We start from the raw sequence: 25,930 nt of genomic DNA on the forward strand, positions 1-25,930 counted from the left end.
TCAGTCGTCAGTCTTTACATCCAGGGGAGTGGTCTCTCCATCCAGATGTATTTTGTCAGATTGTACAGATGTGGGGTCTTCCCGAAATAGATCTGATGGCTTCCCATCTAAACAAGAAGCTTCCCAGGTACCTTTCCAGGACCAGGGATCCTCAGGCAGAGATGGTGAATGCGTTAGCAGTTCCTTGGTTTTACCAACCCGCTTACATTTTTTCGCCTCTAGTTCTCCTTCCAAGGGTGATCTCCAAAATCATACTGGAACAATCGCATGTGTTTCTGATAGCACCAGCATGGCCTCACAGGTTTTGGTATGCGGACCTAGTCCGGATGTCCAGTTGCCAACCTTGGCCACTTCCTTTAAGGCCAGACCTTCTGTCTCAAGGGCCGTTTTTCCATCAGGATCTCAAATCGCTAAATTTGAAGGTATGGAAATTGAATGCTTAGTGCTTAGTTATAGAGGTTTCTCTGACTCAGTGATTGATACTATGCTACAGGCTCATAAGTCTGTTTCAAGAAAGATTTATTATCGGGCTTAGAAAACCTATATTTCATGGTGTTTTTCTCATAAATTCTCTTGGCATTCTTTTAGAATTCCTAGAATTTTACAGTTTCTTCAGGATGGTTTGGATAAAGGTTTGTCTGCAAGTACTTTGAAGGGACAAATCTCTGCTCTTTCTGTTTTATTTCACAGAAAAATTGCTAATCTTCCTGATATTCATTGTTTTGTTCAGGCTTTTGTTCGTATCAAGCCTGTTATTAAATCAATCTCTCCTCCTTGGAGTCTTAATTTGGTTTTGAAGGATTTGCAGGTTCCTCCTTTTGAGCTTATGCATTCTTTGTATATTAAACTACTTTCTTGGAAAGTGTTGTTCCTTTTGGCTATCTCTTCAGCTAGAAGAGTTTCTGAATTGTCTGCTCTCTCTTGTGAGTCTTCTTTTCTGATTTTCCATCAGGATAAGGTTGTTTTGCGGACTTTGTTTAAATTTCTTGCCAAGGTTGTGAATTCTAACAACATTAGTAGGGAAATTGTTGTTCCTTCCTTGTGTCCTAATCCCAAGAAAACTCTTGAAAGATCTCTACATTCTTTGGATATTGTAAGAGCTTTAAAATATTATGCCGAAGCTACTAAAGATTTCAGGAAGACTTCTAGTCTGTTGTTTTTTCTGGTTCTAGGAAAGGTCAGAAAGCCTCTACCATTTCTTTGGCATCTTGGTTAAAGCTTTTGATTCACAAGGCTTATGTAGAGGCGGGACAGTCTCCACATCAGAGAATTACAGCTCATTCTACTAGATCAGTCACCACTTCTTGGGCTTTTAAGAATGAAGCTTCGGTTGATCAGATTTGCAAAGCAGCAACTTGGTCTTCTTTGCATACATTTACTAAATTTTACCATTTTGATGTATTTGTTTCTTCTGAAACAGTCTTTGGTAGAAAAGTTCTTCAGGCAGCTGTTTTAGTTTGATTCTTCTGCTTATGATTTAAGTTTTTATTCTTGAAATTTATGTGAATTTTTTTAAGAAAGACATATTTTTTGTGGAGTTATTTTTTTCTGCGGAAATTGCTGTTTTTATTTTTTCCCTCCCTTTCTAGTGACTCTTCTGTGGTCTCCCACATCTTGTGTATTTATATCCCATACATCACTAGCTCATGGACTCTTGCCAATTACATGAAAGAAAACATAATTTATGTAAGAACTTACCTGATAAATTCATTTCTTTCATATTAGCAAGAGTCCATGAGGCCCACCCTTTCTTATGGTGGTTATGATTTTTGTATAAAAAGCACAATTTTATTTCCAGTTCCTCTTTTTGTATGCTTTTTTACTCCTTATTTTATCACTCCACTACTTGGCTATTCGTTAAACTGAATTGTGGGTGTGGTGAGGGGTGTATTTATAGGCATTTTGAGGTTTGGGAAACTTTGCCCCTCCTGGTAGGATTGTATATCCCATATGTCACTAGCTCATGGACTCTTGCCAATATGAAAGAAATGAATTTATCAGGTAAGTTCTTACATAAATTATGTTTTTATGACTGGGGATTCCCAGTGATACTGTTTTTTACTGTTTTACTGTGTGTTTGCATCCTTGAAGAATTGTGCATTACATGTGTATTTTCACTGTTTGTATATTAAATAGACATTTTTTTAACTTCAGCATATATATGACTAAATATGGGGGCCAAATTATCATTGTGCGAGCAGACATGATCTGATATTGCGGATCATGTCCGCTGCACATCAGTAAATGCTGACAGCATACACTCTCTGCATTTATCATTGCACCAGCAGTTCTCGTGAACTGCTGGTGCAATGCCGCCCCCTGAAGATTTGCGGCGAATCCGCCACTAGCAGGGGGTGTCAATCAACCTGATCGTATTCGATCGGGTTGATTTCCGGCGATGTCTGTCTGCCGCCTCGGCGGATAGGTTATGGAGCAGCAGTCTTAAGACCGCTGCTTCATAACTTGTGTTTCCGGTGAGCCTGAAGGCTCGCCAGAAACACAGGGCATCAAGCGCCATACGGAGCTTGATAAATATGCCCCATAATCTTTATTTGCATACTGACTCCTTGTTAGTGCGGAGACACCTATATTTATTTATATACTGTATTTATATATATACACTGTATATATACAGTATATACATACAAAAAAAACGTTAGCTCTGATTCGTGCTAGGATTTCAAAAATGATTTCAAAGAAAATTTAAAGTTACTATTTTTTTAGTCAATTCCAGTTAGAGCTTAATGCCAAATTTCAGAATTTCAGGTCACGTTCACTCAGTCAAAAATATTAGTGCTGTTGTGTATTAGCACCGCTTTTTATTTTTCAACTCATATTACAAGTACACAGTAATATGTAAGCACTCAAGCAAATGCCTTTGAGATAATGGGGACACGCCAAATCCTTAACATAATTGACTTCTTTGGGGGGGACACTGAAATAGCCCAATAGTGGAGTTCTTTGGAGCTTTAACTTACGCTTTGCTATTGATATACAAACATAGGTTTATTATTAAAATAAATGTTTTAACAATGACTTAAAGGGATATGGCATATGACAAGGCGTTGGCCTAGGAAGCACTCAAAGATGTATATGTATGTGTGTCTATTTGTATGTTGTATGTGTGTAGAAACAGGTATATGTATGTGTTCACAAATATACACAGTTCAATTTGTGAGAGGAACCCAGTAAATAAATAAAGCAATCAAGAGTTAGTTACTCTGAGTATCAAAAATGTTCATACATGTGCAGTGTAAATACAGATAATGATAAACAGTACTTCTGAGCCTCAGCAGGGATATATACTAATATACGGTGACTCACCAAGTGGGGGGGGGTGGATAGCAAAAGGTTTGCATTGTCAGTAACCGGGGAATTCTCTCACCCATGATGCAACCGGCAAAGGTGACCGATGTGGGTCCGCTCCGGAACCTCGCCACAAAATGCAGCCATAGTAAGCCTTACGCTGTCTATTGGAGCCCCGTAACTCCCTAAACTACCTGCTAAATAAAACCTAATGCATATGCAATGTCTATCTACCTGTCAACCGCGATCCCCCGCCGCAATCCCTAATAAAGTATTTAACCCCTAAACTGCCACTCCCGGACCCCGCCGCCACCTACATTAAAACTATAACCCCCTAATGTGATCCCCCTACACCGTCGCCAGCTACATTACATACCCCCTAATGTGAGCCCCTTACACCGCCGCCATCTACCTTACCTACCCCCTAAAGTGAGCCCCTACCCCGCCGCCATCTACCTTACCTTCCCCCTAAAGTGAGCCCCTACCCCGCCGCCATCTACCTTACCTACCCCCTAAAGTGAGCTCCTACCCCGCAGCCATCTATTTTAAAAATATTAACCCCTAATATAATCCCCCTACACCGCCGCCAGCTATATTAATTACATTAACCCCTAATCTAATCCCCCTATACCGCCGCAAATTATATTAAACACATTAACCCCTAATCTAATCCCCCTACACCGCCGCCAGCTATATTAACCCTAATTATATTAGGGTTAATATAGTTAATATAGTTATATTATATATATTAACTATATTAACCCTAATTATATTAGGGTTAATATAGTTAATATCGTTATTATATTATATATATATTAAGTATAATAACCCTATCTAACTCTAACATCCCTAACTAAATTCTTATTAATATAAATCTAATTAATATTAATATTATTACTTAAAATATCCCTATTTAAATATAAATACTTACCTATAAAATAAACCCTAAGATAGCTATAATGTAATTAATAATTACATTGTAGCTATTTTAGGGTTTATATTTATTTTACAGGTAACTTGGTATTTATTTTAACTAGGTACAATAGCTATTAAATAGTTAATAACTATTTAATAGCTACCTAGTTAAAATAATTACCAATTTACCTGTAAAATAAATCCTAACCTAAGTTACAAATACACCTACACTATCAATAAATTAAATAAACTACAAATATCTAAACTAAAATACAATTAAATAAACTAAACTAAATTACAAAAAAATAAAACACTAAATTACAAAAAATAAGAAAAGATTACAAGATTTTTAAGCTAATTACACCTATTCTAAGCCCCCTAATAAAATAATAAAGCCCCCCAAAATAAAAAAAATTCCCTACCCTATTCTAAATTAAAAAAAGTTAACAGCTCTTTTACCTTACCAGCCCTTAAAAGGACCTTTTGCGGGGCATGCCCCAAAGAAATCAGCTCTTTTGCCTGTAAAAAAAAACACAATACCACCCCCCAACATTACAACCCACCACCCACATACCCCTATTCTAAATCCACTCAAACCCCCCTTAAAAAAAACCTAACACTACCCCCCTGAAGATCTCCCTACCTTGTATTCACCCAGCCAGGCAGAACTCTTCATACGATCCGGGCGACGTCTTCAATCAAGCGGCAGAGAAGTCTTCTTCCATCCGGCGATGTCTTCAAGCAAAGCGGCATCTTCAATCTTCTTTCTTCGCTCCTCCGCCGCGGAGCATCCATCTGGCACGACGACTGAACGAGGAATGAGGTACCTTTAAATGATGTCATCCAAGATGGGGTCCGTTGAATTCCGATTGGCTGATAGGATTCTATCAGCCAATCGGAATTAAGGTAGAAAAATCTGATTGGCTGATTGAATCAGCCAATCAGATTCAAGTTCAATCCGATTGGCTGATTGAACTTGAATCTGATTGGCTGATTCAATCAGCCAATCAGATTTTTGTACCTTAATTCCGATTGGCTGATAGAATTCTATCAGCCAATCGGAATTCGACGGACTCCATCTTGAATGACGTCATTTAAAGGTACCTCATTCCTCGTTCAGTCGTCGTGCCGGATGGATGCTCTGTGGCGGAGGAGCGAAGAAAGAAGATTGAAGATGCCGCTTTGCTTGAAGACATCGCCGGATGGAAGAAGACTTCTCTGCCGCTTGCTTGAAGACATCGCTCGGATGGAAGAAGACTTCTCTGCCGCTTGATTGAAGACATCGCCCGGATGGAAGAAGACTTCTCTGCCGCTTGATTGAAGACATCGCCCCGGATGGAAGAAGACTTCTCTGCTGCTTGATTGAAGACATCGCCCGGATCGGATGAAGAGTTCTGCCCGGCTGGGTGAAGACAAGGTAGGGCGATCTTCAGGGGGGTAGTGTTAGGTTTTTAAAGGGGGTTTGGGTGGGTTTAGAATAGGGGTATGTGGGTGGTGGGTTGTAATGTTGGGGGGTGGCATTGTGTTTTTTTTTACAGGCAAAAGAGCTGTTTTCTTTGGGGCATGCCCCGCAAAAGGCCCTTTTAAGGGCTGGTAAGGTAAAAGAGCTGTTAACTTTTTTAATTTAGAATAGGGTAGGGAATATTTATTATTTTGGGGGGCTTTATTATTTTATTAGGGGGCTTAGAATAGGTGTAATTAGCTTAAAAATCTTGAAATCTATTTTTATTTTTTGTAATTTAGTGGGGTTTTTTTTTTGTAATTTAGTTTAGTTTATTTAATTGTATTTTAGTTTAGATATTTGTAGTTTATTTAATTTATTGATAGTGTAGGTGTATTTGTAGCTTAGGTTAGGATTTATTTTACAGGTAAATTGGTAATTATTTGAACTAGGTAGCTATTAAATAGTTATTAACTATTTAATAGCTATTGTACCTAGTTAAAATAAATACCAAGTTACCTGTAAAATAAATATAAACCCTAAAATAGGTACAATGTAATTATTAATTGCATTGTAGCTATCTTAGGGTTTATTTTATAGGTAAGTATTTAGATTTAAATAGGAATATTTTAATTAATAATATTAATATTAATTAGATTTATTTTAATAAGAATTTAGTTAGGGATGTTAGAGTTAGATAGGGTTATTATACTTAATATATATATAATATAATAACGATATTAACTATATTAACCCTAATATAATTAGGGTTAATATAGTTAATATATATAATATAATAACTATATTAACCCTAATATAATTAGGGTTAATACAGTTAATATAGCTGGCGGCGGCGGTGTAGGGGGATTAGATTAGGGGTTAATGTGTTTAATATAGGTGGCGGCGGTGTAGGGGGATTAAATTAGGGGTTAATATTTTTAAAATAGATGGCGGGGTAGGAGCTCACTTTAGGGGGTAGGTAAGGTAGATGGCGGCGGTGTAAGGGGCTCACTTTAGGGGGTAGGTAAGGTAGATAGCGGCGGGGTAGGGGCTCACTTTAGGGGGTAGGTAAGGTAGATGGCGGCAGTGTAAGGGGCTCACTTTAGGGGGTAGGTAAGGTAGATTGCGGCGGTGTAAGGGGCTCACTTTAGGGGGTAGGTAAGGTAGATGGCGGCAGGGTAGGGGCTCACATTAGGGGGTTATAGATTTAATATAGCTGGCGGCGGGGTCCGGGAGCGGCAGTTTAGGGGTTAATAACTTTATTAGGTGGCGGCGGGGCCCGGGAGTGGCGGTTTAGGGGTTAATACATTTTTTATTGTTAGGATAGTGAGGGGGGATAGCGGATAGAGGGTTAGACGTGTCGGGCAGTTTCTAGTGCCGTAAGTCACTGGCGACTCTAGAAATTTGTACTTACGTAGATTTCTGGACATCGCTGGTTTGTCAGACTTACGGCACTTTAGCCTTTGACAGCACCGTATATGGGATAGCTCAAGTTGCGAGCTGAAACTACGGGGTTCCCTCGCTTGCGCCGCAAACTACGATCTATATCGAATCGCGCCCCAAGATGTAAATAATTTGCGCGCATTGGGTAGCGCTCGTATTACAAGTTGAAAGTAAACTAATTTTCACAAGCGCTAACACGATGCAAACAAAAAAGCCAAACTTAGGATATCACGCGCGCCTTAACATATTCCCAATAAAAGTTAATAAAGCAAAAAGAGTGGGGGGAAAACTAACACCCTACTAGCGTGCAAACCCGATTGCATATTTTTAAGTTCGCTAATCCGTCATGAAATATTAATATTGAAATGTTAAATATTTACAGTAAATACACAGTATTTATTAAATATGAATATTGCATAAATAAGATTTTACATGTTTTCATCTACTTGACTGTAAAGGGCTCCAAGATGTTACAGACGTGAAATTTGGTATTTACATTCTCCTTTGAAAGTAAAGAAACACGTGTTTTAACATTTCCTAAAAATCCACTTAAGAGAGGTGAAAAGGGGGGTGATTTATGAAGATACCGATATCTCAAAAACTGAAGATGTTACAGACTTGAAAATTGGTATTTAGATTCCCCTTTAAAAAATAAAGGAAATGTAAGGCAAATTGCCTGGAATGCACATAAGGGTTAAGGCCAAGACGGAGGAGTGGGAGTGCTCTGGTTTGTGTGTGTGAAACAATATTGCAGATATAGAGGAAGGGTTCTAGCTTACCTTTTTAAGCCCTGTACAGGAAGTAAAAGTCCTCTTTCTGCTGGTTTCTTCAAAGCTTTCCCTACTCTGTGCCTCCCTTTTTATTATTTTAGGCCACAATCGTTAGGGGGATTCATCAATATGATGGTCTCTAGGATTAGGGGGGTCCAAGGCATGATGAGGGCTATAGAAGAAAGAATATGATGAGGGCTAGCCAGCCTATTTCTGCAAGTCCAAGGATGTTAAGTTTCAGCTCCCCAGGTGTATAATGTGGTTTGCACCTTGTTGACCCTGGTCCTAATGGTCTGGAGTGGGGGGTTTGCACCCTGGGCTGGCAGGTGGACAGTGTCTGGGGGCAGGATGTGATCGAGGTAGAGTGATGGCTACTTCCGGCCAGGGGTCAAGTCCTCAGACTCGTGTCTGGGGTGTTCCCTGCCCGTGTGATTTGAAACCCAGAACTCCCTAAGCCTTTCCAGTATTGAGCTACGTTCTGCTTCCTCTCCTGCGGGTTTTATAACCAAGAAGTTGTTTGTGTGTTTATTTCTATGTTAGAAATGAAGTTAAAAGTTTACATTAAACTTTAGGATGTAAATAGTTAAGTTATGATAATTCTTCCCACAGAGGAGGATATGGCATTTAATCCCTTAAGAAACACATTTTTTACCATTTCCCAAAAATCCATGTAAGGGGGTGAAAAGAGGGAGTGATTTATGAGGATACCTATATCTCAAAAAACGAAGATGGTACAGATGTTAAGATTTGTATTTAGATTCTCCTTTAAATATAATAAACACATGTTTTACCATGTCCCAAAAATCCACTGTGGGGGTAATTTATGAGGATACCTATATCTCAAAAACCGAAGATGTTACAGACTTGAATATTGGTATTTAGCTTCTCCTTAAAAACAAACAAACAAAAAAACAAACACGTGATTTACCATTTCCCAGAAATCCACTTAAGGGGGGTGATTTATGAGGATACCTATATTTCATATTTATGAGGATAAATATATATGAAAAACCAAAGATGTTACAAAAAAATTGGTATTTAGATTCTCCTTCAAAAATAAAGAAACACATGTGTTACCATTTCCCGAAAATCCATTTTATGGGGTTGAAAAGAGAGAGTGATTTATGAGGATACCTATATCTCAAAAAACAAAGATGGTACAGATGTTAAAATTTGTATTTAGATTCTCCTTTAAATATAATAAACACATGTTTTACCATGTCCCAAAAATCCACTGGGGGGGGGATTTATGAGGGTACCTATATCTCAAAAACCGAAGATGTTACAGACTTGAAAATTGGTATTTAGCTTCTCCTTAAAAAAACACAAAAAAAAAACATGTGATTTACCATTTCCCAGAAATCCACTTAAGGGGGGTGATTTATGAGGATACCTATATTTCAAAAACCAAAGATGTTTTAACATTTCCTGAAAAATACACTTAAGGGGGGTCAAAAGGGGGGGGGCTGATTTATCAGTAAACCTATATATCAAAAACCAAAGATGTAACAGACTTGAAAATTAGTATTTAGCTTCTCCTTCAAAAATAAAAAAACAAGTGATTTACCATTTCCCAAAAATCCACTTAAGAGGGGTGATTTATGAGGATACCTATGTCTAAAAAAAACAAAGATGTTACAGACATGAAAATTGGTATTTAGATTCTCCTTTAAAAATAAACACGTGTTTCACCATTTCCTGAAAATCCACTTAAAGGGACATAATACTCATATGCTAAATCACTTGAAACTGATGCAGTATAACTGTAAAAAGCTGACAGGAAAATATCACCTGAGCATCTCTATGTAAAAAAGGAAGATATTTTACCTCACAATCTCCTCAGCTCACCAGAGTAAGTTCTGTGTAAAAAGTTATACTCAGCTGCTCCCAGCTGCAGGTAAAAAAATTAAAAAAATGAAGAAATGAACTGCAGCCAATCAGCATCAGCAGTGCTGAGGTCATGAACTCTTACTGTGATCTCATGAGATTTGACTTAACTCTCATGAGATTTCATAGTAAGCTTCCTTTACCTGATTGGTGAAATAATATGAGAGTGCACAAAGCTCATCCTTTCAGTTGTCCCAGGACAGACACACTAATATGCTGCTTAGAAATCCTTTACAATGGGAGGTGGCTAATGAGGAACTTTTGATGTAAAATATCTTTCTTTTTTACATAGAGATGTTCAGGTGATATTTTCTAATCAGCTTTTTACAGCTATGCTGCATCACTTTCAAGTGTTTAAACATTTGGGTATTATGACCCTTTAAGGGGGGTGATTTATGAGGATACTTATATCTCAAAAACAAAGATGTTACAGAAGTGAAAATTGGAATTTAGATTTGAAAAGAGGGGGGGGGGTGATTTATGAGGATATCTATTTCTCAAAAACCAAAGATGTTACAGATGTGAAAATTGGTATTTACATTCTCCTTTAAAGTAAAGAAACATGTTTTACAATTTCCTGAAAATTCCCTTAAGTGGGTGAAAAGGGTGAGGGTGATTTATAAGGATACCTATATCTCAAAAACCAAAGATGTTACAGTCATGAACATTGGTATTTACATTCTCCTTTAAAAGTAAAGAAACATGTTTTACCATTTCCCAAAAATCCACTTAAGGGGGGTGAAAAGTGAGTATTTATGAGGATACTTATATCTAAAAAAACAAAGATGTAACAGATGGGAAATTTGGTATTTGCATTCTCATTTAAAAAACTAAATTTATGCTTACCTGATAAAAAAAAATTATTTCCGGATATGTCCACGGCATCATCAATTACTGTTGGGAATATCACTCCTGGCCAACAGGAGGAGACAAAGAGCACCACAGTCAAGACTGTTAAGTATCACTTGCCTTCCCACAACCCCTAGTCATTCGACCAATGGTAAATGGAGAAAAAGGAGTAACACAAGGTGTAGAGGTGCCTGAGGTGTTAGTAAAAAAGAACTGTCTTAATAAAAAGGGTGGGCCCGTGGACTCACCATATCCAGAAAGAATGAAATGTATCAGGTAAGCATAAATGTTGTTTTCTTTCCTAAGATATGGTGAGTCCAATACCCAAGCTAGAGGACACAGATGATTAGGGAGGGACAAGACAGGTAACCTAAACAGAAGGCATCAGTGCTTGAAGAACCTTTCTCCCAAAAGAAGCTTCACCCGAGGCAAAAGTATCAAACTTGAAAAATTTGAAAAAGTATGCAGAGAAGACTAAGTTGCAGCCTTGCAATCTTTTCCACACAAGCTTCATTTTGAAAGCCCAAGAAGAAGGGATAGCCCTAGTAGAATGAGCTGTAATCCTCTCAGAAGGCTGCTGTCCAGCAGTCTCATAAGCCAACCGAATTAAACTTCTTAACCAGAGAGAAAGAGAAAAAGCAGAAGCTTTCTGACCTTTACGTTTCCCAGAGAAACAAACAAACAGGGCAGAAGACTGGCGAAGTTCCTTAGTCGCTTGTAATTAAAACTTTAAGCATGCACAACATTCAAGTTGAGCAACAACATTCTTTATGAGAAGAAGGATGAAGATATAGAGAAGAAATCACAATTTCCTGATTAACATATATGTCCGGAGCCACCATAGGAAGAAAACCTAACTAGAACAAAGAGTCGTCTTATTGACAAGAAAGAGAAGATAAGGTGAATCACACTGCAAGGCTGATAATTCCGAAACTCTCTGAGCAGATAGCAATAAGAAACAAAACCTTCCAAGATAACAAATGAATATCTATAGAATGCAATGGCTCAAACAGAGCCTGCTGTAAACCCTTTTCCAGACCTTCCTGGAGAAAGACAAAATTCCAGGAATCCTGACCCTACTCCAAAAGTAGCCCTTGGATTCACACAAAGAGATATACGCCATAGCTTATGGCAAATCTCTCTAGTGACAGGCTTACAAGCCTGAATCATGGTCTCAACAGATGCATTTTCCAAAGACCAAAAATTAACCCCTGAGCCACCAAAAAAGTTAACTCCTAACACATAAAGGTTATTAACTATCGCCTAGATTTAGAGTTTGGCGTTAGCCATCAAAACCAGCGTTAGAGGCTCCTAACGCTGGTTTTGGGCTACAGCTGGTATTTAGAGTCGTGTAGGTAAGGGTCTAACGCTTACTTTGAAGCCGCGACTTTTCCATACCGCAGATCCCCCTACGCCATTTGCGTATCCTATCTTTTCAATGGGATCTTTCTAACGCCGGTATTTAGAGTCTTGGCTGAAGTGAGCGTTAGAAATCTAACGACAAGACTCCAGCCGTAGCAAAAAGCCAGGAGTTAAGAGCTTTCTGGGCTAACGCCGGTTCATAAAGCTCTTAACTACTGTGCTCTAAAGTACACTAACACCCATAAACTACCTATGTACCCCTAAACCGAGGCCCCCCCCACATCGCCGCTACTCTATTCAATTTTTTTAACCCCAAATCTGCCGACCGCACACCGCCGCAACCTACGTTATCCCTATGTACCCCTAATCTGCTGCCCCTAACACCGCCGCCCCCTACATAATATTTATTAACCTTACCTACAATAATCAACCCCTAAACTGCCGACCTGACCTCACCGCTACTATTATAAAGTTATTAACCCCTAATCCGCCTCACTAACCCTATAATAAATAGTATTAACCCCTAATCTGCCCTCCCTAACATCACCGACACCTAACTTCAAGTATTAACCCCTAATCTGTCGACCGGACCTCACTGATACTATTAAATTTATTAACCCCTAAAGCTAAGTCTAACCCTAACACTAACACCCCTCCTAAATTAAATATAATTTTTATCTTACGAAATAAATTAACTCTTATTAAATAAATTAATCCTATTTAAAGCTAAATACTTACCTGTAAAATAAACCCTAATATAGCTAAAATATAAATTATTATTATATTGTAGCTATTTTAGGATTTATATTTATTTTACAGGCAACTTTGTATTTATTTTAACCAGGTACAATAGCTATTAAATAGTTAATAACTATTTAATAGCTACCTAGTTAAAATAATTAAAAAATGACCTGTAAAATAAATCCTAACCTAAGTTACAATTAAACCTAACACTACACTATCAATAAATTAATTAAATAAAATACCTACAATTATCTACAATTAAACCTAACACTACACTATCAATAAATAAATTAAATAAAATACCTACAAATAAATACAATTAAATAAACTAACTAAAGTACAAAAAATAAAAAAAGCTGTTACAAAAAATATTTTTTTTTTTACAAACATTAGAAAAATATTACAACAATTTTAAGCTAATTACACCTACTCTAAGCCCCCTAATAAAATAACAAAGACCCCCAAAATAAAAAATGCCCTACCCTATTCTAAAATTAAAATAGAAAAGCTCTTTTACCTTACCAGCCCTTAAAAGGGCCTTTTGCGGGGCATGCCCCAAAGAATTCAGCTCTTTTGCCTGTAAAAAATAACATACAATACCCCCCCCCCAACATTACAACCCACCACCCACATACCCCTAATCTAACCCAAACCCCCCTTAAATAAACCTAACACTAAGCCCCTGAAGATCATCCTACCTTATCTTCACCACACCGGATTTCACCGATCGGTCCAGGCTCCGACGTCTTCATCCAAGCCCAAGCAGGGGCTGAAGAGGTCCATGATCCGGCTGAAGTCTTCTATCAAGCGGGTGCTGAAGAGGTCCATGATCCGGCTGAAGTCTTCTATCAAGCAACATCTTCAATCTTCTTTCTTACGGATCCATCCATCTTCACCGACGACTTCCCGACGAATGACGGTTCCTTTAAGGGACGTCATCCAAGATGGCGTCCCTCGAATTCCGATTGGCTGATAGGATTCTATCAGCCAATCGGAATTAAGGTAGGAAAATTGTGATTGGCTGATGGAATCAGCCAATCAGATTCAAGTTCAATCTGATTGGCTGATTGGATCAGCCAATCAGATTGAGCTCGCATTCTATTGGCTGATCGGAACAGCCAATAGAATACAAGCTCAATCTGATTGGCTGATCAGATCAGCCAATCGGATTGAACTTGAATCTGATTGGCTGATTCCATCAGCCAATCACAATTTTCCTACCTTAATTCTGATTGGCTGATAGAATCCTATTAGCCAATCGGAATTCGAGGGACACCATCTTGGATGACGTCCCTTAAAGGAACCATCATTCGTCGGGAAGTCGTCGGTGAAGATGGATGATCCGCGTCGGCGGGATGAAGATGGATCCGGAAGAAAGAAGATTGAACATGCCGCTTGATAGAAGACTTCAGCTGGATCATGGACCTCTTCAGCTCCCGCTTGATAGAAGACTTCAGCCGGATCATGGACCTCTTTTTTTTTTTTTTTTAATAAATTTTTATTTGAGAAAATCACTGGATACAAAAATATCAAACATAGGCAGTATTGTCAATGATACAGAAAAAAGAAATGGTAGCAACTGTTAATATAGTTTCAGCAGTTTCAATGTACAAGCTATTAACATGTTGAACAGCACTGCATTGTATACTTTTCTCATTTTTCAAAATTATATAGCATATATAGACATCAAAATACACAAGTGGGAACATATGTATACTCTTATAGAATTATCGGAGAAACAAACTAAATGAGTGAGAGATGGAGAAAACACAGAGAGAGGATCATGCAAGGGAATGAAAAATGAAAAAAAAAAATAAAAAAAAAAATGAGGAGGGGCAGCTATCAGCAAAATATTAGGAGGGGGTGACCAAAGTCCATACGCTATCAGCTTGTTCAATTAGGGAATTTTTCCCACCAGGGTGTCCAGGTTGCATAATAAAAGTCTAGTTTATCTAGAGCAGAATGCGAGTAAGCTTCCATTTTTGAAAGAAAGTTAATTGTGGCTAATATTTGTGGCATGGTCGGGGGAATTGGTTGTTTCCATGCTTTCGCTATTTCTAATTTAGTAGCCATTAGGACATAGATAGATAAGGCTTTATGTGTAGGAGATATAACTGGGAAATCTAAATGTAGTAAGCCAGCTTGGGGACTAAGTGTAATGATGATACCTAGAGAGTGTAGTAAATTAGTTACCTGGAGCCAAACAGAGGAAACTCTAGGGCAGGACCACCAGATGTGTGTCTGAGTTCCCAGCTGTCCGCAGCCTCTCCAGCAGGCAGGGGAGTGAGAGTCATAGATCCTATGTAGGGTAACCGGAACTAGGTGCCATCGTACTGCAATTTTGTATTGAAGTTCCCATAGGGACGTACAATGCAACAATTTTTTCGTAGATTTAAGTTCTCTATACCAGGAGTCAGCATCGGCCGTAAAGTTCAATTCCGTCTCCCAGGCTATAAACTGGGAAACTTTCTGTTGGGAGGAGGGAGCTAGTAGGGTCTCGTAATGGAACGATAAAGTTCCCTTGAGTCTGTGGGGTTGTGACCATCGTTGCTCCCAAACTGTAATAGGCCTAATATTCTCTCTAGGGAACCCCCAGGATCTGATTATGGAGCAGAGTCGGAAGGCTTCAAATTTCAATGGGGTCGGGATCCGAAGTTTATTGCTAATCGCCAAGTAGGATATATTCCCAACTTGCCCGTAAAGATCGGCCAAACGGTCTACTCCAAGAGAGGTCCAGCTAGAGACATGAGTATCAGGTAGGCAGAAGAGAACACTAATAACAGTTTGGCAAGGGGAAGGATGAGGGGCGATCAAGGTTGAATGTCTCGTCTGATCCCAGAACCGAAGGGTATCTAAGATCACTGGGTGAGTGGTAAGGAGATTTTTCCAATAATGGGAGGGCACCCACGGAAGATCCGACAATCTCAGGTCAGATGGGAGAAGTGATTGTTCCACCTCTCTCCAGGAGGTTGGGCTGTCACTGTGACCCCATTCTATCACATGTGCTAGGCGTGCTGCTTGATAGTAGAGAATAATGTTTGGCATGCCTAGTCCGCCTTTATCACTAGGTCTTTGAAGAGTTTGCCTCGACGTTCGAGGTTTCTTACCCTTCCGATCATGGACCTCTTCAGCTCCCGCTTGGATCAAGACTTCAGCCGGATCATGGACCTCTTCAGCCCCCGCTTGTGCTTGGATGAAGATGTCAGAGCCTGGACCGATCGGTGATACCCGGTGTGGTGAAGATAAGGTAGGATGATCTTCAGGGGCTTAGTGTTAGGTTTATTTAAGGGGGGTTTGGGTTAGATTAGGGGTATGTGGGTGGTGGGTTGTAATGTTGGGGGGGGTATTGTATGTTATTTTTTACAGGCAAAAGAGCTTAATTCTTTGGGGCATGCCCCGCAAATGGCCCTTTTAAGGGCTGGTAAGGTAAAAGAGCTTTTCTATTTTAATTTTAGAATAGGGTAGGGCATTTTTTTATTTTGGGGGGCTTTGTTATTTTATTAGGGGGCTTAGAGTAGGTGTAATTAGCTTAAAATTGTTGTAATATTTTTCTAATGTTTGTAAAAAAAAAATTTATTTTTTGTAACTTAGCTTTTTTAATTTTTTGTACTTTAGTTAGTTTATTTAATTGTATTTATTTGTAGGTATTTTATTTAATTTATTTATTGATAGTGTAGTGTTAGGTTTAATTGTAGATAATTGTAGGTATTTTATTTAATTAATTTATTGATAGTGTAGTGTTAGGTTTAATTGTAACTTAGGTTAGGATTTATTTTAAAGGTAATGTTTTAATTATTTTAACTAGGTAGCTATTAAATAGTTATTAACTATTTAATAGCTATTGTACCTGGTTAAAATAAATACAAAGTTGCCTGTAAAATAAATATAAATCCTAAAATAATTACTAAAATGTAATTATTTGTTATATTGTAACTATATTATTGTTTATTTTACAGGTAAGTATTTAGCTTTAAATAGGAATAATTTATTTAATAAGAGTTAATTTATTTCGTTAGATTTAAATTATACTTAATTTAGTGGGGTGTTAGGGTTAGGGTTAGACTTAGCTTTAGGGGTTAATAAATTTATTAGAGTAGCGGTGAGGTCCGGTCGGCAGATTAGGGGTTAATACTTGAAGTTAGGTGTCAGCGATGTTAGGGAGGGCAGATTAGGGGTTAATACTATTTATTATAGGGTTAGTGAGGCGGATTAGGGGTTAATACATTTATTATAGTAGCGGTGAGGTCCGGTCGGCAGATTAGGGGTTAATTATTGTAGGTAGCTGGCGGCGACGTTGTGGGGGCAGATTAGGGGTTAATAAATATAATATAGGGGTCGGCGGTGTTAGGGGCAGCAGATTAGGGGTACATAGGTATAATGTAGGTTGCGGCGGTGTACGGAGCGGCAGATTAGGGGTTAAAAAAAATATGCAGGTGTCAGCGATAGCGGGGGCGGCAGATTAGAGGTTAATTATTGTAAGGTTAAGGGTGTTTAGACTCGGGGTACATGTTAGGGTTTTAGGTGCAGACTTAGGAAGTGTTTCCCCATAGGAAACAATGGGGCTGCGTTAGGAGCTGAACGCTGCTTTTTTGCAGGTGTTAGGTTTTTTTTCAGCTCAAACTGTCCCATTGTTTTCTATGGGGGAATCGTGCACGAGCACGTTTTTGAAGCTGGCCGCATCCGTAAGCACCGCTGGTATTGAGAGTTGCAGTGGCGGTAAATTATGCTCTACGCTCCTTTTTTGGAGCCTAACGCAGCCCTTCTGTGAACTCTAAATACCAGCGGTATTTAAAAGGTGCGGGGAAAAAAAAGCCAGCGTTAGCTATGCGGGTCGTTACCGACAAAACTCTAAATCTAGCCGTATGTCTCTACTGCCACATGCATATATACGTGCCTGCTCACTGCCCAAAGAACATCTTAAACCTAGGATTGTAGTCCCACAATAGCTGCAGCTTGATCAATTGGAGTAGATGTAATCCCTTAAGTGCCAGCCTCCTACCACCAGAAGACAAAAAGGCACTTACCTGCACATCTAGCTGTCCGGCAGGAGGACAGCTCACCCAGTATGAGAGGAAGCCACTCCTCACAGAGACCTGTGGAAAAAAGAAAGGACATTGTAAACCTACTCTGGCTTTCTATACAAGGGCAGCAACATGTGAAGCCCACCCCACAAGTTCCTAACTGCTTAAAAGCCACCACTGCCCTAATGAAGAGACTAACGTGGAGTACGGCTAAACCCAATCTTGAAAAGAAAGATCAGAGACAACCTACTCTGGTTTTAAAAATAATAAAATCTTGATAGAAGCAAAATAAATCAATTTTCTTCAGACACCAAAACTTCACCTCCTCCTTGCACCGAAGGCAAAGAGAATGACTAGGGGTCATGGGAAGGGAAGTGATACTTAACAGTCTTAACTGTGGTGCTGGCCAGGAGTGATATTCCCAACAGTAATTGATTATGCCGTGGACTCACCATGTCTTAGGAAAGAAATAAAGAAACTGATGTTTTACCATTTCCCGAAATTCTATTTAAGGGGGTGAGAAGGCGGGGGTGTGATTTATGAGGATACCTATATCTCAAAAAACCAAAGATGTTAGAAAGCAAAAATTATCATTTAAAATCTTAATTATAAAGTAAGTTTACATGCCATATTTCTTGCTCCTAACGTCAGTAGTTCTCAAGATATGGATATCACAAAAAAATAAAATAATTTTTATCACATCTGACAGTTGAGTCATAATATATGATTACAATTTAATATTAAAGTAATTGTAAACATAATAATAACAACATATTTTGATGTGCCAGACGGACACCCCACCCAAATATTTAGTAGATTGGTGCCCATGTATGAGAAACAATAAAAATGAACAAAAACTCACGAAAATCATGTCAGCGAGTGTGCAACCCGAATGGGCACACACGTGAGGGCACATGTTTTTTACTATTTTTTATAAATCACAAAATCCACACGAGCAAAGCCACAGGCAACCGCTAGTATATATATATATATATATATATATATATATATATATATACACACATATACATATACATACACATATACATATTTAGAGATGTACATGTATCTATATCTTAAAACCCTTTACCTGAGACCACATATCATTGAGCCTTTGTAACTTCTTTGTGCATTTTTTTTTAATAATTTTTATTAAATGTTGTTATTATGGCCCCCATTTAACAAAGTCTGGCGGACCGGATCCGACTGTGCGGATCAGGTCAGCCAGACCTCGCTGAATACGGAGAGCAATACGCTCTCCGTATTCAGCATTGCACCAGCAGCTCACAAGAGATGCTAGTGCAACGCCGCCCCTGCAGACTCACGACCAATGGGCCGCCAGCAGGGAGGTGTCAATCAACCCGATTGTACTCGATCGGGTTGAATTCTGGCGATGTCTGACTGCCTGCCCAGAGCAGGCGGACAGGGTTATGGAGCAGCGGTCTTTGTGACCGCTGCTTCATAACTTCTGTTTCTGGCGAGTCTCCATGCTCGCCAGAAACACGGGGCATCAAGCTCCATTCGGAGCTTGATAGATAGGCCCCTATGAGTTTAACTATACTTTGTAATGTATTTTCGATGCATTTTGTGCATTTTTTTTGTTTCCTGAAACAGTTAACTAGAGCTCTGAGGATGCGGTAATCATTCTAGGGCACTGGTTTTCAAACCTGTTCTCAAGCCTCCCGTACAGGCCAGGTTTACCTTGGATGAGAGCAGGTAATATAACCATGTTTACTAATCAGCTGATTATTTTACCTGCGCTCAGATTCAGATATCCTCACCATCCGGCCTGTTAGGGAGGTCTGAGGACAGGTTTCAAAACCAGTGTTGTAGCGTAAAACGTGATTGTCTCAAGCAATTGCGTTTACTTTCAACTTCTAATACCTGCGATAAACCCCTTCTTGCTTGTGCGTAACTGTTAACGCGCCACTTGTAATCTGGCCCTAAATTGTGTAGACACTTGTGAGGATACAGAAAAGCCTATGTTTGAAACCATAAAGTTGAAATTTACTTATATTTGTACATGAAGGTCAAAGGCATCATACTTTAAATATATTCCATTGCTTAGCAGAGAATTTTTTAATATAATGTCATGATAAATAATCGGGTATTTATTTAAACCTTTTGTGCTTCAAAGTAAAAATTATCATAACAATGGTTTCAAAAGACTTAAAAATGCACTTGGATGACAGTACTTTAAGTCTAAAAGACATTTAGAAAACAATGACTTAAAGGATTTTAAATACAGTTGAAGAAGATATCTCATAGAGACTAATGTAAACATGATATTTAAAAACTAGAACAAAGGCAAAACTCAAGTTGTGAAAACAAAACATTGTCAAGAGCAATGACATACAGCATAGCAAGAAAGCTATGTTTTAATGTGTAACTCAGTCGTATTATATTGTTGGTTTAGTTACAGTGGGCTAGATTACAAGTGGAGCTGTAACGTTTGCGTGCAAGCGATCTTAAAATGTTATGAGCGTGTTAATTTGCATGCGTATTACAAGTTGAAAATAAGCACCTTTGCAAGAACGCAAATTAAATGTGCTTTGGGTTAGCCATCTGAAGAAGCCCGTAAAGTCCCAGGGATAAAAAAAAAGTTGCACCTAACAACACAAACACATTAAAATATACTGTTAAACTCATATAAACACTTTCTGATAAAAATATTCTTATAAATATTAATTTAAAAAAAGTTATATGGGGTTTAAATATATATGGTATATGGCCATGTATTTGACTACAAAGGGCCATGTATATATATATATATGTGTGTGTGTGTATCTAAATAATAATTCTATAATTAAATTAAATAATGTCTTTACTATATATTTACTGTAAATGTTTCACATTCCAATATTCTTCATTAACAGAAAAATGTTATTTTTATTTTAATTATGCCTATATATACCTATATATCTATCCCTATAGATATACATTTTACATTAAAGTGTTTTATTGAAATATAAAATATTGACTGTTCTTTATAATAATTATTATTGATACTATATACTATATAATACAGTATATATATATATATATACCCGTTCCTTACCTCATAGGATTGAGGTCAGTCGATGTAAGTAGGCTGTGAACCCATTTGAGGATTGTTAATCGTACTGTTTATTCGCTCTGCTAAGAAGTGCCTCAGCTTACGAAAATGAAGCATACTATCCAATATCTATGAACTTTTTGTATGAGTTCCGTATGCGTTCTGTATCCACTATTTATGTGTTTAGAGTGTTATTTATTCAGTTTAACATTTAGCACTGAACTTAGAGGTGTTAGATCATTGTAACCACACCTGCCATTCTATTTCTGTTATTACGATACATTATTTGCTAAACTATTTCTGGATAAAATAGGTTTTAGAGGATAACAATTAGCTACTTTGAGCTTGTACTTTGTATTTCTATTTTCCTATACCCAAGTTCTATCAATTTAGGTACTTCTTGTAACCATACTATTTTATTGCCCGCTAGATACATCTAGACCCACATACAGTTCTGGGATACCTGGTTATTCCGGTACACTCTTATATTTCCAGCATCACTAGTATTTTAATAGAGTGGATTAGCGCTGTGCAGTGCACCATATCTTCTCTTTTTCTAATAATCATACTGTGTGACTACAAGAAAGGGCCGTGTAGACACACATTTTAGGTACACTCCAGCAGCTTTTCCCTTTTCAGTGTCAACTTTAGCGCCTCCAGTGTGGCCTCTACTTAGGAATAGACTTCACATCACAAACCCTTTTCACTATATATATATATATATATATATATATATATATATATATATATATATATATGTATTTTTTAGAATATTTTAGAACATCTATAATAATTGCCAACATTAATTATTAATATTTTTCAATATTTTATATTTAATAAATACGTAACACACCTTACAATAACTCATGTTTGGTTAGCGCACATGAAAAAATGGTGTTCTCCTGTCAGACTTATGTGCGCAAACCCGACAGGAGTACACTAATTCTATGTATTGAAATATATTAATAATTAATGTAAACACTTATTATAAATTTACTTAAGATAACTAATTCTGCATGTGCGCTAACCCAACATGAGTTGGCTTAAGGTGCGTTATGTATTTATTAAATATAAAATAATGAAAAATATTAATAATTAAAGTAAACTATTATAGATGTACTAGGGATGGGCGAATGTGTTTATATCCAAATTCGAATGTTAGAACGAATGTTATTGTAGAAATTCGATTTACATAATAAATTGTTGATAAGAACGAATATTCTTAAAAAAAAAGTTGCACCTAACAACACAAACACATTAAAATATACTGTTAAACTCATATAAACACTTTCTGATAAAAATATTCTTATAAATATTAATTTAAAAAAAGTTATATGGGGTTTAAATATATATGGTATATGGCCATGTATTTGACTACAAAGGGCCATGTATATATATATATATATGTGTGTGTGTGTATCTAAATAATAATTCTATAATTAAATTAAATAATGTCTTTACTATATATTTACTGTAAATGTTTCACATTCCAATGTTCTTCATTAACAGAAAAATGTAATTTTTATTTTAATTATGCCTATATATACCTATATATCTATCCCTATAGATATACATTTTACATTAAAGTGTTTTATTGAAATATAAAATATTGACTGTTCTTTATAATAATTATTATTGATACTATATACTATATAATACAGTATATATATATATATATATATATATATATATATATACCCATTCCTTACCTCATAGGATTGAGGTCAGTCGATGTAAGTAGGCTGTGAACCCATTTGAGGATTGTTAATCGTACTGTTTATTCGCTCTGCTAAGAAGTGCCTCAGCTTACGAAAATGAAGCATACTATCCAATATCTATGAACTTTTTGTATGAGTTCCGTATGCGTTCTGTATCCACTATTTATGTGTTTAGAGTGTTATTTATTCAGTTTAACATTTAGCACTGAACTTAGAGGTGTTAGATCATTGTAACCACACCTGCCATTCTATTTCTGTTATTACGATACATTATTTGCTAAACTATTTCTGGATAAAATAGGTTTTAGAGGATAACAATTAGCTACTTTGAGCTTGTACTTTGTATTTCTATTTTCCTATACCCAAGTTCTATCAATTTAGGTACTTCTTGTAACCATACTATTTTATTGCCCGCTAGATACATCTAGACCCACATACAGTTCTGGGATACCTGGTTATTCCGGTACACTCTTATATTTCCAGCATCACTAGTATTTTAATAGAGTGGATTAGCGCTGTGCAGTGCACCATATCTTCTCTTTTTCTAATAATCATACTGTGTGACTACAAGAAAGGGCCGTGTAGACACACATTTTAGGTACACTCCAGCAGCTTTTCCCTTTTCAGTGTCAACTTTAGCGCCTCCAGTGTGGCCTCTACTTAGGAATAGACTTCACATCACAAACCCTTTTCACTATATATATATATATATATATATATATATGTATATGTATTTTTTAGAATATTTTAGAACATCTATAATAATTGCCAACATTAATTATTAATATTTTTCAATATTTTATATTTAATAAATACGTAACACACCTTACAATAACTCATGTTTGGTTAGCGCACATGAAAAAATGGTGTTCTCCTGTCAGACTTATGTGCGCAAACCCGACAGGAGTACACTAATTCTATGTATTGAAATATATTAATAATTAATGTAAACACTTATTATAAATTTACTTAAGATAACTAATTCTGCATGTGCGCTAACCCAACATGAGTTGGCTTAAGGTGCGTTATGTATTTATTAAATATAAAATAATGAAAAATATTAATAATTAAAGTAAACTATTATAGATGTACTAGGGATGGGCGAATGTGTTTATATCCAAATTCGAATGTTAGAACGAATGTTATTGTAGAAATTCGATTTACATAATAAATTGTTGATAAGAACGAATATTCTTAAAAAATCGATTCTCGAATGTTATTTACAGTTTTCTAATGTCACATTCGAATTCGAATGTCACATTCAAATTCGAATGTCACATTCTATTTCGAATGTTACATTCTATTTCGAATGTTACATTTGAATATCACATTCGAATTAGAATATTACATTTATAAAACACAATTGTAGACTAGAAACACTATTTCGAATGTCACATTCGAATCGAATATCACATTTGAATCGAATGTCACATTCAAATTCGAATATTACATTTATAAAACACAGTATTAGACTAGAAATACTATTTTGAATTTGAATGTCACATTCAAATCGAATATCACATTCGAATCAAATATCACATTTAAAACACAGTATTAGACTAGAAATACTATTTCAAATTTGAATGTGACATTCGAATTCGAATGTAGCATTCAAATTCGAATATTACATTTATTAAACACAGTTTTAAACTAGAAATACTATTTCAAATTTGAATGTCACATTCGAATTCGAATATTACATTTCAAAATTGAATGAATACATAGCTAAACATTCTATTATTCAAATGAATATTTTCGAATTTTATTGAAAAATTCGAAAATGAAAATTCAAAAATAGAATGTTAGAATGTTATATCAAAATTCATTTTAAATTTCGAATTTTTAGAAACATTCGCCCATCCCTAAGATGTACTAAAATATTCTAAAAAATATTTTTTTTATAAATATATATATATATATTACAGTATATATTTAAAATAATAATTAATATTTTTTCAATATTTCATATTTCAATAACGTGCATTGAGATACTAATTCTGCATTTGCATCACCATTAGACTTAAAGCACAAAACCCGAAGCACTTTACACATATTTTACATTCCTTCACATAGAATAAAAATGCCATTTTATTATTAAACATATATATATATATATATATATATATATATATATATATATATATATATATATAAAAATATACCTCCCAATATATGCTGTATTATTACCAGGATGAGAGAGGTGAAAATCTTGTGGGTTTAACCAGTAATTTGTGGGCAGGTTGTATGTGGGGGAGGCAGGGTTATGTGCAGAGGGTGGACTTATCAGCAGTTCAGGGGAATGCCGAGATGTCTATGGGTTTGTCTTAGTGTGGTTTAGGTGTGGCTCAGCCAGTCTTTTTAAAAATGGGACACTGAGGGGCTTCGTGCAGGAAGTGGTTTATACCAAGAGAAAAAACTTCAAAACTCCACCATAGCACCAGCTCTGGACATACAGTACTAAGACACTTGGATACAACCCCTCGCTGTTGCGCTACCAAATACTTGATGTAAACATTCTGATACAACACTCGTCTACAATCAAATCAGTAAGCATGTAGGAAAGTGTTCAAAATATTCAAAGCGGACTTACTCGAGATGCAGCTCTGTCAGTACGCCGCTCCCTTCTTCACCGCCGCTGCTCCAAGAGTGATGTAGATCTGTTTCCGGTTCAGAATTCTGGTAGTGTTCTCTGAGTCTTGATACAACTCCTGTAAGAGAGCCCTGTGGATCGGTCAAATCGATATCAAAAGAAGAAGTAATGCCCAGGCCGGCTCCTCTTAAACAGTTTTGCTTTATTTAAAAGCAAAATAAAACAGCACAAGTTATAACGACTTTGTCATAGCACCTACAGGCAAAGGTAAAAAACAGATAGATAGACAGGTACCCCCTCACATCTGACGCGTTTCGGTGGTTACCGTAGTCATAGATATTGTGTTAGGCTCCTGTCTGACTTAAATTATGCTGCTATCTCACTGATTGGCCATTTGCTACACACCCAAAGTTTTCTATTTTTTTTTCTTCTGTGAAAAGCACACTGGTCTAAAAGAGGCTGCTTCCGGGTGGTAAATCGCCATAGAACAAGCCACTGAGCTGTTGTTCGTTCCTGGTAGAGCGCTTCTCTTTTTGTATGCAAAGTTTTCTATTGGTTCCTTTCTATTTTGCTTCAGCTAATGTTATTGGCTATTAATGTGGGCTTTGCCTATCACATGTACTCCTCTAAGCCAATCAAGGGCTTGTTAGCTATTTGCTTTGCCATGTTACCGCCGCAAATATTTGTTAATTTGTCAGTTTGGAACTTTCTCCCGTATATGTCTCACAATCCATGTGTACTTAATGTAATTGCTTTCTTTTTGTACTAATATTATTCCTATTCATCTCCTAATAGTACAATATCCTTTCCCAGGAAAAATCTATGATAA

This window comes from Bombina bombina, chromosome 10, assembly GCF_027579735.1.
Source record: "Bombina bombina isolate aBomBom1 chromosome 10, aBomBom1.pri, whole genome shotgun sequence".
Lineage (NCBI taxonomy): Eukaryota > Metazoa > Chordata > Amphibia > Anura > Bombinatoridae > Bombina > Bombina bombina.